Below are 13,084 nucleotides of genomic sequence, written 5' to 3'. Positions count from 1 at the left end.
CGGTTCCATGGTGTAATGGTTAGCACTCTGGACTCTGAATCCAGCGATCCGAGTTCAAATCTCGGTGGAACCTACACCTTTTCCTCCCCCACCTCCTTTTTTTTCTTTTCGGCTTTGTGTGTCCAACCGATGCCCGGGGTTCTCTGAGCTGCCCGAGTGAGTCCCTGTGCCCAAACGATGGATGGGCACACTGAGCTCCCCGGACTCCTGTGCCCAAGTGATGGATGGGCATGCTCCGAGCTCCCCGGGCTCTTCACACACTGTGATAATCTCACCTCACTTCTTGCCTGGGGCTCACCAACCTTAACCCCCATCATGGGGTGGGTGCCCTTCTCCTGCCTCCATAGGCAGGCACTGGCCTCACCCCAAAGCCACCCAAAAGCACAGGCGAGCTTGGGGTTGGTTGGTGGGAAGTCCCCCAAGAAGATCCCTCCTGTGAACTGAGCTGAGAGAGGCATATGAGCTTGTGGTGGAGGTTTCAGAGAGGCCAACAAGCTCTTTCAGCTCATGAGGTGCAAAGAAGCCATGAGCACAGGCCCCTTTCCCACTGCTACCCCTGCCCACCCTGCTTCTCCCTTCCAAAAAGGTTGTCCAGTTCCCCTTGTATGCCCCTGTGCCATAGGAGACACCAGCTTTGTCATCAGCTTCTCCTGGTGCAGGCTTGAGATCTAAACAACAAAGGATAAAAATAGCACTTGTGTCCAGATGATTAAACTGAATCCCTTAAAACTGCTCTTTTCTCACCAGCCTGCCCTCAGCAGCAGCATGTTTGCCATCACTGCAGTCAGCGGCTGTGTCATCATTCCTGTGTGTGGAAAGTAACCCCAGGGCATGGGCAGCAGTGCTGTGCATCAGTTACCGTCTGCTGGCACCACTACGAAGCAGAACGTGATCCTCTGCATTTAAAGATAAATACTTCATGCTGCCTCAGAGCTTCTAAGAGGGGAAAACAAAACATTAATAACAAAAGCACCTGATGTGTGACCCCAGGAGCATTGGGAGCATCAGTCTGGGCTCACCCACATCCTGCTGCCAGCCTCTGATGTGCCCTGCAGCTCCAGCTCCTCACAGCAGGTAGTGGAGTGGTGAGGGCTATAGGAATCTGTGTTGTCTTTGGATTCATCCTTTTTATCTCCAGCCAAACCCAGAACACACAAAATCTTGAGCCTGAAAATGCCCATCCTGCTCCTCCCACCTTTCTCAATCCTCTGGCATTGAGTAGTACATCAAAAGGATAACAGATAATTGTCTGTGTAGAGGCTGGGTATATTTATAATTCAGGAGCTCAGGTTTCTATCTCATATCCTATTTGCACTTGTCCATTGAACTTTGTTGTTAAAAAGCTATTAATTTTCACTTGTGTTTCTCAGACCTGGTTTCATCCTCCAGAACTGCTGTTAGTGCTAAAAAGCCTTAAAATAACACAGATTAAGTACTTTTAGTTATCCTCCTGTAAGAGCTGTTCTCCTTTTCTTGCTTTGGATTGTGTTTGTGAGCCTAGAAACACCCTTTATTTACATTTTTCATGCATGCAAACATGACTTCCTCTTGCACACATTGCAGATGTTCCTCATCTGGAACTGACTTACCCTATGCAAGAGTTTAGGGCACAGGGTGAGGACAGTGGCTCTTCTGGCTTAGGTAAAAATCACAGTCCCCACACTGCTGCAGCACTGTCACTTGTTGAACTTCAGCCATTGTAAAGCAAAGACATTTTTACCAATGATTTTTAGCAAAACATGAAAAGTTTTGCAGATTGCTATGGAGTTGGGCAGCAGCAGAGATTACTTCTAGCTAAGCCCGTTTAAATGCAATTGATCATAAAAAATCAGATTCTTCATGGTGGAACCTGAAACAGTAGAAAGAGCTCTGTGTCTAAACAGGAATCAACAGAGCAGGACATGAGGACAGCATTGAACTAGCAAGGAGCTCCAGAAATTAAAGTCGTATATTCTGTCCAGTCCTGGGTTAATTTTGTTGCTGTTCAAACCCCAGAGGAGAACATCCAAACTCTCAGGAAATGTCACTGTCAGCACAGGCTGGTTTGGGCTGCTCTGCTCTTTCCCCGTGTCCCCTGCCAGAGTGAATTGCTGCAGCGATGGGATGGCCTGGGACACCTGCTGTGCACAGGAAACACAGCCAGAAAGCAGAGGTCAGGCCTGGAATAACCGAGACCGTGGGCTCTCCAACTGACAGCTTTTAATGTGAGAACAGTCACTCAGCACTGGCATTTCTGCTGCACTAATTGCCATTAGTGTCATCCTTGCGGGAACACTAAATTCATGGCAAACCTTGAATTAGCACGCTCTCATAATTCCTAACTTAGGCAGAACCATTTGCAGAGGCAGCACGTCCCAAGCAACTGGAGCAGAGACAAGGAATGATACTCAGCTGGGCCCTGGATGTTCAATTTAGCGAAGAAAGGAAGCAGGGCTCACACTCATAATCGTGTATTTATGGGTCTGTTCTGGAAATTCCCAGAGCAGCTGCCAAAAAGAGCCCAGCACCATTAAGGTGCAGATGCGTGCCAGGGCTCCCAGCTCTCAGCTCCCCAGCCCCAGGCACTGTGCATCAAGCTCTCCCTGCATCCAATTCTCACTTCATTCTCCACTTCCCTCTTCCCACCAACTCTTGAGATCCCCCAGAGTAATCCTAGCCTAATAAAGTGGAAAATTTGCCAATTTGCTACCATCTTTGATGGTTATGGCATTCCCACAACAAGGTCAAGGTGTCTTTCTTTGCAGAGTGCACTGGTGGTATTTGACATGGAAATGGCATAATGTGAAACAGGGATGGCCAGTGTTTGCTGCTGGTCCCAGAAAAACAACAAACAAACAAACCCAAAACAAAAACAAACAAACAAAAAACCAACCCAAAACCAGCAACAAAACACTTTTCTGGCTCTGAAATCCCTCTTCACACTTTGCACATCCATCTCCTTGAAAACCTCAGAGAAGATTTGGGATTGGAAATCACAATAATTCGAAATTGTCCTTGAAGGGCTGTTGACCCAAATTCCCATTTCCCAGATAAAAGCAGCCCCTGGCTTCCCCGGAGCAGAAAGCTGGAAGGACAAAAGCAAAGCCCCAGAACTGTGTTTTATCAGAGGAGAAATATTTCCTAAGGGGAAAATTCAATCAATAGTTTGCAATTTCCTAACAATCCATTAATCATTGCAATTATGCAGAGATAATTCAAGCTTTCCAATCCAGCTGCTAAATTAGAGAAAAGTGTACTCTTAGCACGCACTATCCCCAGTTTGACATGTCAGTCAGAAAAAACCCCTTCAAATATAAAATCCACACACTGAAATTAAAAAAAAAATCTGTTTCAAAACCCTAGACCGATTTAAAGGGTTTATAATGTACAAGGGTTCTATTTTTGAGGTAATTCTATGCCACAGGTAGGAATAATGAAAATACATGGAGTTAATATGAATTTTTCTGTTGATAACTCATTTGCATTCCATCACGTGCTACGTCCTTTCTGATTTCTACAGCTCTAAGAAGAAAAGGTACAAGAAGAAATAGACCAAATCAAAATTAATTTCTAAATTAGCCTTTCCTTTCCTAACCTTGAACTTGGAATTAAAAAAATACCTGCATCTGAACAGATTTTTTATCCAAAATCAAATCTCATTCTGCTTTTGCTGTTCTTTAGGAATCCCTGCAGCACTGCAGAAAGAGTGGGAAGGGAACAGAAAAATGAACCATCTTTTGGAGACATTTTTCACTAGGACAATGTTATGGTAAGCAGAAAGGAAGGAAAGTTTTCAGTGTGCTTTGGGAACAGGAATTGAATGCAAGACTCAATGACTTGGTGTTCCTTGTGATGACTGTCAAAATGAAGTCATCAGTTTCCTGAATCCATTTTGGACTCATCACTCATCTCTTTGTCTGTGTCTGCTGCCTCCAGAGACACCAGCAAGATAACCCTGGCAGCCCCAGGATAATTGCTGGCCAAGATATAATTTCACAGAATCATCGCTCAAAACCTTCCTCTTACACACCCTGCCATGGGTTTTTTCCCTATCTAGGGTCAAAATTTGCTTGATGTTGGAGTAGGTACCAGGCAAATGCAGCGACAGCAGCGCAGGCGTTGTCACGTGGCCCATCATCTTCTAATTTGGATACAAAAGATCAGCCCTGGGGAATGAAGAAGCACTTTGGGTTCTGTGGCCAAGTCATTCTCTGCTGAAACAACCGGTGGGGCCGGCTGGCTGTGCTCAGCATGGCCACGTTGTTGTGGAGCTGCACGACTGTACTGGGAGCCAGGCTGAGGCTGTAAAACTTCGCTCATTAAGATCATTAGAGAGCTGTCAGATGGAACAACTGGGATGGCTTTGATCTGGCAGAATATCCTTCCTCCTGTTCCCAGACCTTGGGAACCATCCAGTTTTCCATAATTATTTTTTTTCAAGTCATTTGAACAATGTTCTTTGGGTTTTCTATAGGTTGCAATACCTTCTTCAGGCAAACTGGAGGCTGTAACAGCTATAACAAGATAAATTTATTGAATAGAAACCCTGATATTTCAGTGATTCCTCTATAAATAGATTCACAGCTGGTTTTGCCAAGAAAATGACAAAATGTTGCTGATAACCCTAAAGATATTCCCTATAAATCCACTAGGTGTCCTACTGTTTTCAAGCAATTAGGCTCAAGGTTTGTTTGGGTTTTTCCCTAGTTTTGCCAGTGAGGAATTAGTTTGAGGCTCTAGTGGAATTAGGTCTGGGTTTGCAGGTTGAAGAGACGTGTACGTGTGGTTTGTGTGACACAGCAGGACATCCGGCTCGCAGCAGCAGTGCTTTTGGCAAATGCCACTAATGTTCCCCACAGAGACCAACTCAAGGTTACAGGCTGGAAGAGAAAAAGGGAAAAGAATCTGCCTTCCTCTCCTGGGAATGCTAAACAAGATCCAGCCGAGCCAAATCCTCTTTTCAGTCAACCTTGGGTGTCTATTTATAGGACTGCTAAAGCGAGGCCAACACTGACCTCAAAGGTGGTGGCAACACGCGTTAACCTTCATGGGAGCTGCTCTGCACAGGCTGTGGTTGTGACATTCCTGGTCAGTGTCCCCGTCCCTGACGAGTGTTCCCTGATTGCCAGCGCCTGTCAGCAAAGGCCAGCACAGCACGGGCTCACAAGGTGCCCTGTCACTGCCAACATGGGGGGCGTGTAAATACACAGCAAGAAAAGCAAGCTGAAAAACAGCCAAGGGGGAATTTTCTCATCTCAGAAAATACTTGGGGTGGAGTGTGGCCATTGGACAGTCTCCAGCTGCTTGGCTGCTCCTCCGTGGTGTGACCTGGAGCGCACTCGCCCTGTCAATTGTGCTGTCCAGGACATCCCTCCTCTGCCTCCGGATTTGTTACTTGCACTGAGCCCCAGATATCTCCTAGGTATTGAAAAAGCATCTTTCATTATTCCAGTGGTTTTCAGTGCTCAGAAATGCAGTATTTCAGTGAGAGAGAACTGCAGGGTGATTTTTATGGTCTTGTAATTGAAGCACAAATCACATTCTGTGTAATCCTCCCAGTCTTGCCCTCTTTAAACAGGGGCCATTGCATTTGCAAACACCCCTCCTGTTCACTCTCATTTCACAGGGCTGCCACAGCTTGGATATACCCCAGATCTATGCAAAGTAAGTGAGGAGAAAATCAGTTTTGTTTTCTATTTAACAAATGCCAGAGGCAGAGATGCTCTCAAACAATGAAATTGTCTCTTTTTCCAGTAGGTGCTTCATGGCCATAAGTCCTGCCCAGGGCTATTGGCTCTGCAAACAGGCACTGGGCAAGGTGTCAGCACCAGTTTAATCACAAACTGCAAGGGGAAATCAGAGGAGGAACAACAGCCTCCTGTCCTTGGCCCACCAGGACTCCTTGCCATCAGGCATTGTGCATCAGGGGAAGTGTGGAGCATCTGTCCTCTGCCATGTGTCACTGCTCTGCCTTTCTTCCCTGCTATCTGTGCTCAAGGTGTGGCAGTCATTTTCCTGCAAGAAGAAAAGGATGCTCAGATCTTCCCCTGTGTGTATCTGTAGGTGCCTGCTGCAGTCCCACCCCTGAGCCGGGCGCTCCATGCTGGCTGTGAGGGAGTTTAACCTGGTCCGGCGCCTGTGTTTGCTGTGACACACAACAAACACCTCGAGCCTTGCCATGATTCAGAGCATAATGTGTGGCAGCCATCTGGTCCCGTAGCTGAAGGAGCAAATGGAAAATCTGATGAAAGCGCAAACAGTCACAATGAGAGACTGAAAAGATGTGTTGATATTCCAAGCAGAAATCTCCTTCTGTGGGGGGTAATCTCATCACCCATTGCCTCTTTCCTACTCCTTCCTCTGGAAACCTGCTGTCAGCCAGGTTGCACTCTCAGCTCTGGGAGTACTCACACCTCTGGGATGCTAAAAATATGTTTCATGTGCTTGAGCATACCTCCCGAGACAAGAATTTGCTCAGCAGCCAGCTGTGCAGTGAGCAAGATGTGCAATATGCTTCCATGCAGCACAGCACATTTTAGGGAGCTTGGATTGATCCAGAACTTTGGCTGGTTCAAGATGCACTCTCAATTGGGATTAGTCACTAATATTGTCCCATTGCTGTGCAGAATGAAGCTTATGGCTGAGACAGACTGAATGGAGTTTCACTTCAGCTTGCCTAGCTATTCTCAGCCCTGCAAAGGAGATGTATTTGAGAAGGACTGCAGCATCAAGGGAGAAACAAGGAACTCAGTGCAGTGGACGGGGTAGAGCTTGGTATGGCTTTGACGTGGCAGAGTTTGTGCATAACTTGTTATGCACAAACTATTAACCCTGGATTCTGGGTTAATAAAAGTGGTTTCATTGTATTTTGCAGCCAGTCTGGTTTTCCCTCATTCTGACCCTGGTTTCTGACGTTTGGAGGGCACAGGGAAGGCAGGGAGACAGAAGATGCCTATTTTAGTACTTCTCTGCAGGGAATGCACACGTTTCAGACAGGTACACATTTGTTTCCTCTGACACCAAATTAATGGAAATTGATGTATTGATTCTACAATTCTTCTAAAAATTGCTTCAAGTTTTGGCTTGCTTTCAAGCTGGTTAAATGCAATGTGCACACAATTCAAGACAGCTATTTAATTATTCTAATATTAATAAAGTTCTAAAAATTCAGTTCCCTGTGAAATGCAGAAGGTAAAAAGCATAGAGAGCAGCCCAGAGAGGCTCTATATCCTGGGTTCATCCCACAGTGAGGGCTGCAGGTGAGGGGGGATTCTGCCCTTCTGCCCCACTCAGGTGAGACCCACCTGCAGAGCTGCCTCCAGCCCTGGGGAACAACAGCAGATGGATTTGGAGCTGCTGGAGCAAGTCCAGAGGCCACAGAGATGCTGCAAAGGCTGGAGCCCCTCTGCTCTGGAGCCAGGCTGGGAGAGATGGGAATGTTCAGTTTGGAGAAGGGAAGGCTCTGGGGAGACCCTGAAAACCTTCCAGTGTCTAAAGGGGCTCCAGGAGAGCTGGAGAAGGACTTTGTACAAGGGCCTGGAGGGAGGTGACAAGGGGGAATGACTTCCCACTGACAGAGGGCAGGGTTAGATGGGATATTGGGAAGGAATTGTTCCTTGTGAGGGTGGGCAGGTCCTGGCACAGGGTGCGCAGAGCAGCTGTGGCTGCCCCTGGATCCCTGGAAGTGTCCAAGGCCAGGTTGAACACTGTGGCTTGGAGCAGCCTGGGGTAGTGGAAGGTGTCCCTGCCCATGGCAGAGGGGTAGGACTGGATGATCTTTAAGGTCCCTTCCAACCCAAACCATCCTGGGTTTCTATGATTCCATTGTACAATAATAACCTGAGTTAGTCATTTGTCAGTCCCAAGTGTTAAATCCACTGTCTTTATGACTATTCCTATATTTAACTAAATAAATACTGGGAAAGTAGTCACCTCAGGTACTCAGCTATTGTATTTGTCGACTCTGGGAATATCTCTGTGCCTCATAGGCTCCTGGTGCTAAAAAGAGAAATAGCTTGTATTAGGAATGGAGTAATAGTCCAGTATTTTCTTCTTTGATCACTCTGTCTCCGCTTTTATGATCTCACTAGGACAGTGATATGACAGACGCTTCTGCATTTTGAGTGGCAACATGACTGGTCCAATTATTTGAAGTCATCTTTGTGTTTCATTTATTTTCTGGCGAAACAGCATCCATCTGCAGTTTAAGAATAGAACATATTAAAAAATGTACAGAACTCCAAAGCACAGAACACAGAATTTCTGGGCGAAATTCTCTTCTCAGTTACATTTACATAACTCTGGAGTAGTGTCTTCCTCTTTCTTGTTGTTACTCTGAGCCCCTTTTCATCTCATTGTGTCAGAGCCATAGGATCTACCATACATGGCTAAATCCGATTTCGTCACAACTGTTGCAATCTCCTAGACAAAATTACAATCTCAGAGGAAGTACATAAAGATGCATGAGCCTCAATATCCTAAAAATATGCTGCTGTCAGTTGTTCTCTGTTAGTAGTTTTCCATGCAAATGAAAATACCATGGTGGTGGAGAACTGCTGAACTATCTGGAGCAGATTTTCTATACACACACCAGCAGACAATCTGCATTATTTGGCCGAGCTCCCTTATAAAACTTCATGTTCAGTAGCTCTTTCTTTAAACAAAGAAAGGGTTTGCACTAAATTGTTTGATATTTATTTTGTGTAACTCTGTTCCTTGGCTGTCCATGCTATAGAAGGGCTGTTATGCTCCAAGAAGACAGATTGCCTGGGCTGGAAGCTCTAGCCCTGATCCAGGGAAGCACATGGCTTCCTTACAATGATTATGATGAATATAATTACTATTCAGTATATGGGGCAATTGTTTTTGGTGTTTAAAACAGAACAAAACAAAACAAAGCACAGCAGGTTTGGAAAGGAAAACAGAACATTAAAAAAAAATGTTAAATAGAAAGTGGTTGACTTTCAGGAAGCAACTCCATATGCAGATTCTGCTATCCAGTGTTCCCAGTCATCAGAGAACGGAAAGAAAAAATGCCATTAAATATCCCAGTGGTCCTTTAGAAAATCATGCAGCTCCCTTTCTGTAGGTATAACATTTTACATCTCCTGTCCAACAGCTGGTGGTGTCAAAGGCCAAGCGAGCAGGACGTGGAATGCAGAGCTTCAGTGGTTACTGAAGGCAAAACCATCTAAAGCTGTAGCAGATGTTCCCTTGCTTCCTGTCTGCTTATCAGCCCTGCAAAGGCACTTGGGTTTTGTGCTTGTTGTGCCAAGGGTAGCTATGGAGATCTCGTACAAGCTGTGCAATAGTGATACGTGAAGGATCTTTATGTGTTTGGTTATGAATGATCAAGAAAACAGCATGGTTTCTAAGAACTCACTCACAATTTTCCATATGAACATCAGTCCTTCCCCTGGCACGACACAAAAATGACATTTTAAATTATAAAATAACTTAAGAAATACATTTCTGCAGTGAAGATGTTCATTTGGCCTTGGTGTGCTCATGTTTTATACATTGTTTCTAGTACACCATGAAATAAAGAATAGTATATCTAACCAACTGTATTTCTCCAAGGCCTTGAAAGTGCTCCAGAAGAGTTTTTAACTGTCAATTTAAATATCACTGCCACTAATCCTTTTTATTGCACCTCAGCTCAGTTTTAATTCCTGTTTATATTCATTATGAGCTCCTGTAAATTATAACTTTAATATGAATGACTACGTGCAAGTGTTAATGCAGTGCTCCATCTATTCTAGGGCTTTGAGATAATGAGACTGATTTTTACACTGATGCATTTAAATTATTATGCATTCCCAACACAGTCAAGACCCAGGGCAATTAAGTTCATTACTTACTAGATAGGAGTTCTTTTCCTCCATGAAATAGAAGAAATAAAGGAATTTATTTTATGTAAATTCTAACCCAGATGATTTGCTTTAAAGGGGAGCAGGAAAGGATGGATTTGGAATGGCTCCTTCACCCATGATGAAACTGGAAACCAAAAGTGACAGTTTTGACTTATCATATGGTTATAGATATTCCTGTGGGATACAAAAGAGGATCAGTGGCTCTGTTGATGTTCACCCCATTTCATGTAACACTATCCAGGAAAAAGAGCACTAGGTAACCATTATTGCACCTTTCAATTGTTGATAGCATTGAAATTCATGTTGACCTGGAAAATGCAAAGAGTGGTCACAGATTATTCCTTCTAGGGGTGATATTCATTGTATTGCAACATCATCAGTCCAGGAGGAACTAAAACCCTTTGAGACAGCAGGTTCCCAGGGAAGTACGTGTGGACATTCTTTTGAGAAAATGAGCTTCTATATGAAAGCTAGAGCCCTAAAATTCAGTCACCTTCCTGTCCCCAAAGGCACGCAAGGATAAGACAATGCATGAAACAAAAGAGAAAAGTTGTTGAAATTAAGATATCAGGACTGTATGCAAAGGGCAGACTTGCAGGCAAAGGATGATCTGAAGAATGCAGTGATAGAAACTGCCTGAAGCATCTGGGAAAACACAAGAAGTAGGAAGATGAAAGAGGAAAAGAGGGAAAAATGGGACCCAGAGGTCAAATTCGTATGAGTTAGGAATGTGGAGAAGGTGAGCACAATTCTGTGGGTGAGTTCCTGGTAGAGATGCAGTAAATATATTAAAAAAGCAATGTATTGGTACTATGACCGGGTAAGAGAGTTTTTGTTTGAAGTGTTTGAAAATTGAGGTCATAGTATTTACACTTAGACTGTAAGGGATAGCACAGTTGGAAGCAGGATGGATGAGATGGTTTAACAGGGCTTCATTGTAGCCACATTAATTCAGTTTAAATAATTAATTCTCTTTTAAATTGACTATTCTGCACACTTGACATTTTGGAAAAGCTGCCATTGCCTGGCCTTCTGGTAAATGCTTTTGCATTTGTTTTCCATTGTTTCCTTCTTGAAAAAAAAATCCTTGTCACTAACAGGAACCATCAGCAGCATGGAACAAATTGACTTGCCAAGGACATTTCCTCCCATCTCATTATTTGTACTGGAAGTACTCTTTTTTTTTTTTGTATCAAGAGTCAGAGTGTGATTTTTTAAAATTTCCATTTATTAAGGTAGTTTTGTACTGTATTATGAGTCAAATTCAAACTTGATTATGTAAATTACTTTCTGTGCATCAACATTTGGTCATGCATTTTCCAAGGAGGTGATCAAGCAGTTTAATTAATAATCAATTCACAGTTGTCTCTGCCTACCTCATTATGTAGAACCCCTGACTGTTGCAGGAGAGGGTCTCCCCCAGGTGTGAATCAGAGCAGATACATCACCCTCCCTCTTCTGCTCTTAGAACATTGATTGTGAGCCTCAAGTGGCTGAGATTGAGCGAATCGATAAGGCTATTTGGCACAAATTGGGTTAAACAAACAGGTTGTGTATTTTACTTGCAAGGTGACTTGGTTTGCGTTTTCTCTCCTATCCTTTCTCAGCTCTTAGTTGTGGCTCAGTTGCTAAGAAAGTGTTCATCTGCTCTAAACTCCCCCATGGGAGTGGCAATGCTGTATGGCAAAGGAACACAAACATAATTTTTTTTTTTTTGGGGGGGGGGTAAATCTGTTGGGGTTGGGGCTCCTTCAGGTAACCTGGAGCCAACCCTCTGAGAGCTCAGCAAAGGGCAGAGCCTGGGCTGACCTACATTCACAGTGACTCACCATGAGATTTCATGTTGTTCCTCTGCTTTGCTGGTTTCTCAGCAGTTGCTGAGGCTTTAAACAAGGGCACTCTTACCTAACCCAATCGATGGATGAGCAGTTAGGACCCAATCTCATGCAGCCAGTATTTGTAATAATAGAAGGGCACATTCCGAAGCTGTTACAGAAGAAAAGAATTTCAGATAATTAGGAGAGGAGTTGGGCAGTGGTACAGATTTAAAAAGTACCCAAGATAAAATAACAGATACTAAAAATATCTGTATTGAGATGAAATCCTCATGACTCAGTACTCGAGCCAACTTCCATTCTCTAGGAATTAGCAAGGAAATAATCCAAACAGGGTAGGTCGTGGTGTATTGCCTTACTCTGGGCTTACACTTACACTTCAAAGATGTATCTCACGCTGGAAAAGGTCAGACTCAAGTCTGACTTTTCAGGGCAATTGCAAATTTAAAAAAAAATACGTTCTGTAGTTGTAGCTTTTCAAAAAGAATTGGGAGTTTATTTCTATCTAGAAAAAAAATCAAATAGAGAGCACTCTGGACCTTGAAAGACAAAAGCACTGACAGCAGGCCCAGAGATGCATTCTTTGTGACAAGTAGGACATTCATTTTAACACCTGTGACTCTCTAGCCAATAACTGAGGAGTGGTCAATCCAGCTTGCAAATAGACACACAAGAGTGCCATTTCTTCTCTTTTTTTCTACATGACGTGTTCTCCGACTAGATGCAAAACTTTGAAAGTATTGAAGATACTGTGAGCATTAAAAGTATTTTGAAAGAAATGAGTATTTCGAGAAGTATTTTGAGTGCTGTAGAATCTCAGAAAAGCAGAAATCTGTGTTAGGAGAGCTTCAGCTACAATCTGGGTCAGATTTTCAGTGCAGATGTGTCAGATGCAGTTCCTTGGAAAGTCTCCATGACAGTTAGTGAGAAGAGTGACCCAATGTTTTCTCACCGTACAAAATAACCGCTCTGTTTGATGATGTCATGTGCATGAAGCTCTGCCTGCATTCCCACAGCAGAGTCCTGTTTCAGCTTGTTTGGGAGAAGAGATTTCGTCTCAGAACTGTTTCAAACAGGGAGTTTAGCAAATCTCTTTGGTACACCTTGACTGATCTCAATCAGTTTTCAGAATTTTAATGATCTGGTTTTATTTCCAGATAATGACTATTTATGTAAATGAGCTGCCTTATAAATAAATATGGAAATTATTCCATAATATTAATTACAGGTTTTATGGTTTAAACACTTATTATACTAAAGGCAAATGGTGCTGGGGATTGTCTTTGAGTTTATTGATTTAGTTACTTTGTTAGTTTTATTTTAACTTGACTTACATATGTTGGGCAGTATTTCCTGAACTAAAACAAGGTGTACTGTGTGTCTGGATATATCAAAGGA

The 13,084-nt window shown here is 43.6% G+C and overlaps 1 non-coding gene across 1 annotated transcript; it reads left to right on the top strand.

Annotated features, from left to right (window-relative positions):
• The first annotated feature begins 1 nt into the window (after nucleotide 1).
• TRNAQ-CUG lies at nucleotides 2-73 on the top strand. Its single transcript has one exon. It is a non-coding gene; the product is annotated as a tRNA-Gln (tRNA).
• The last annotated feature ends 13,011 nt before the right edge of the window (nucleotides 74-13,084 follow it).

The sequence above is a fragment of the Motacilla alba genome, chromosome 10 (genome assembly GCF_015832195.1).
Source record: "Motacilla alba alba isolate MOTALB_02 chromosome 10, Motacilla_alba_V1.0_pri, whole genome shotgun sequence".
Taxonomy (NCBI): Eukaryota; Metazoa; Chordata; class Aves; order Passeriformes; family Motacillidae; genus Motacilla; species Motacilla alba.
Note: the sequence above shows the minus strand (reverse complement) of the source record. Positions and strands in the feature narration are given on the sequence as shown.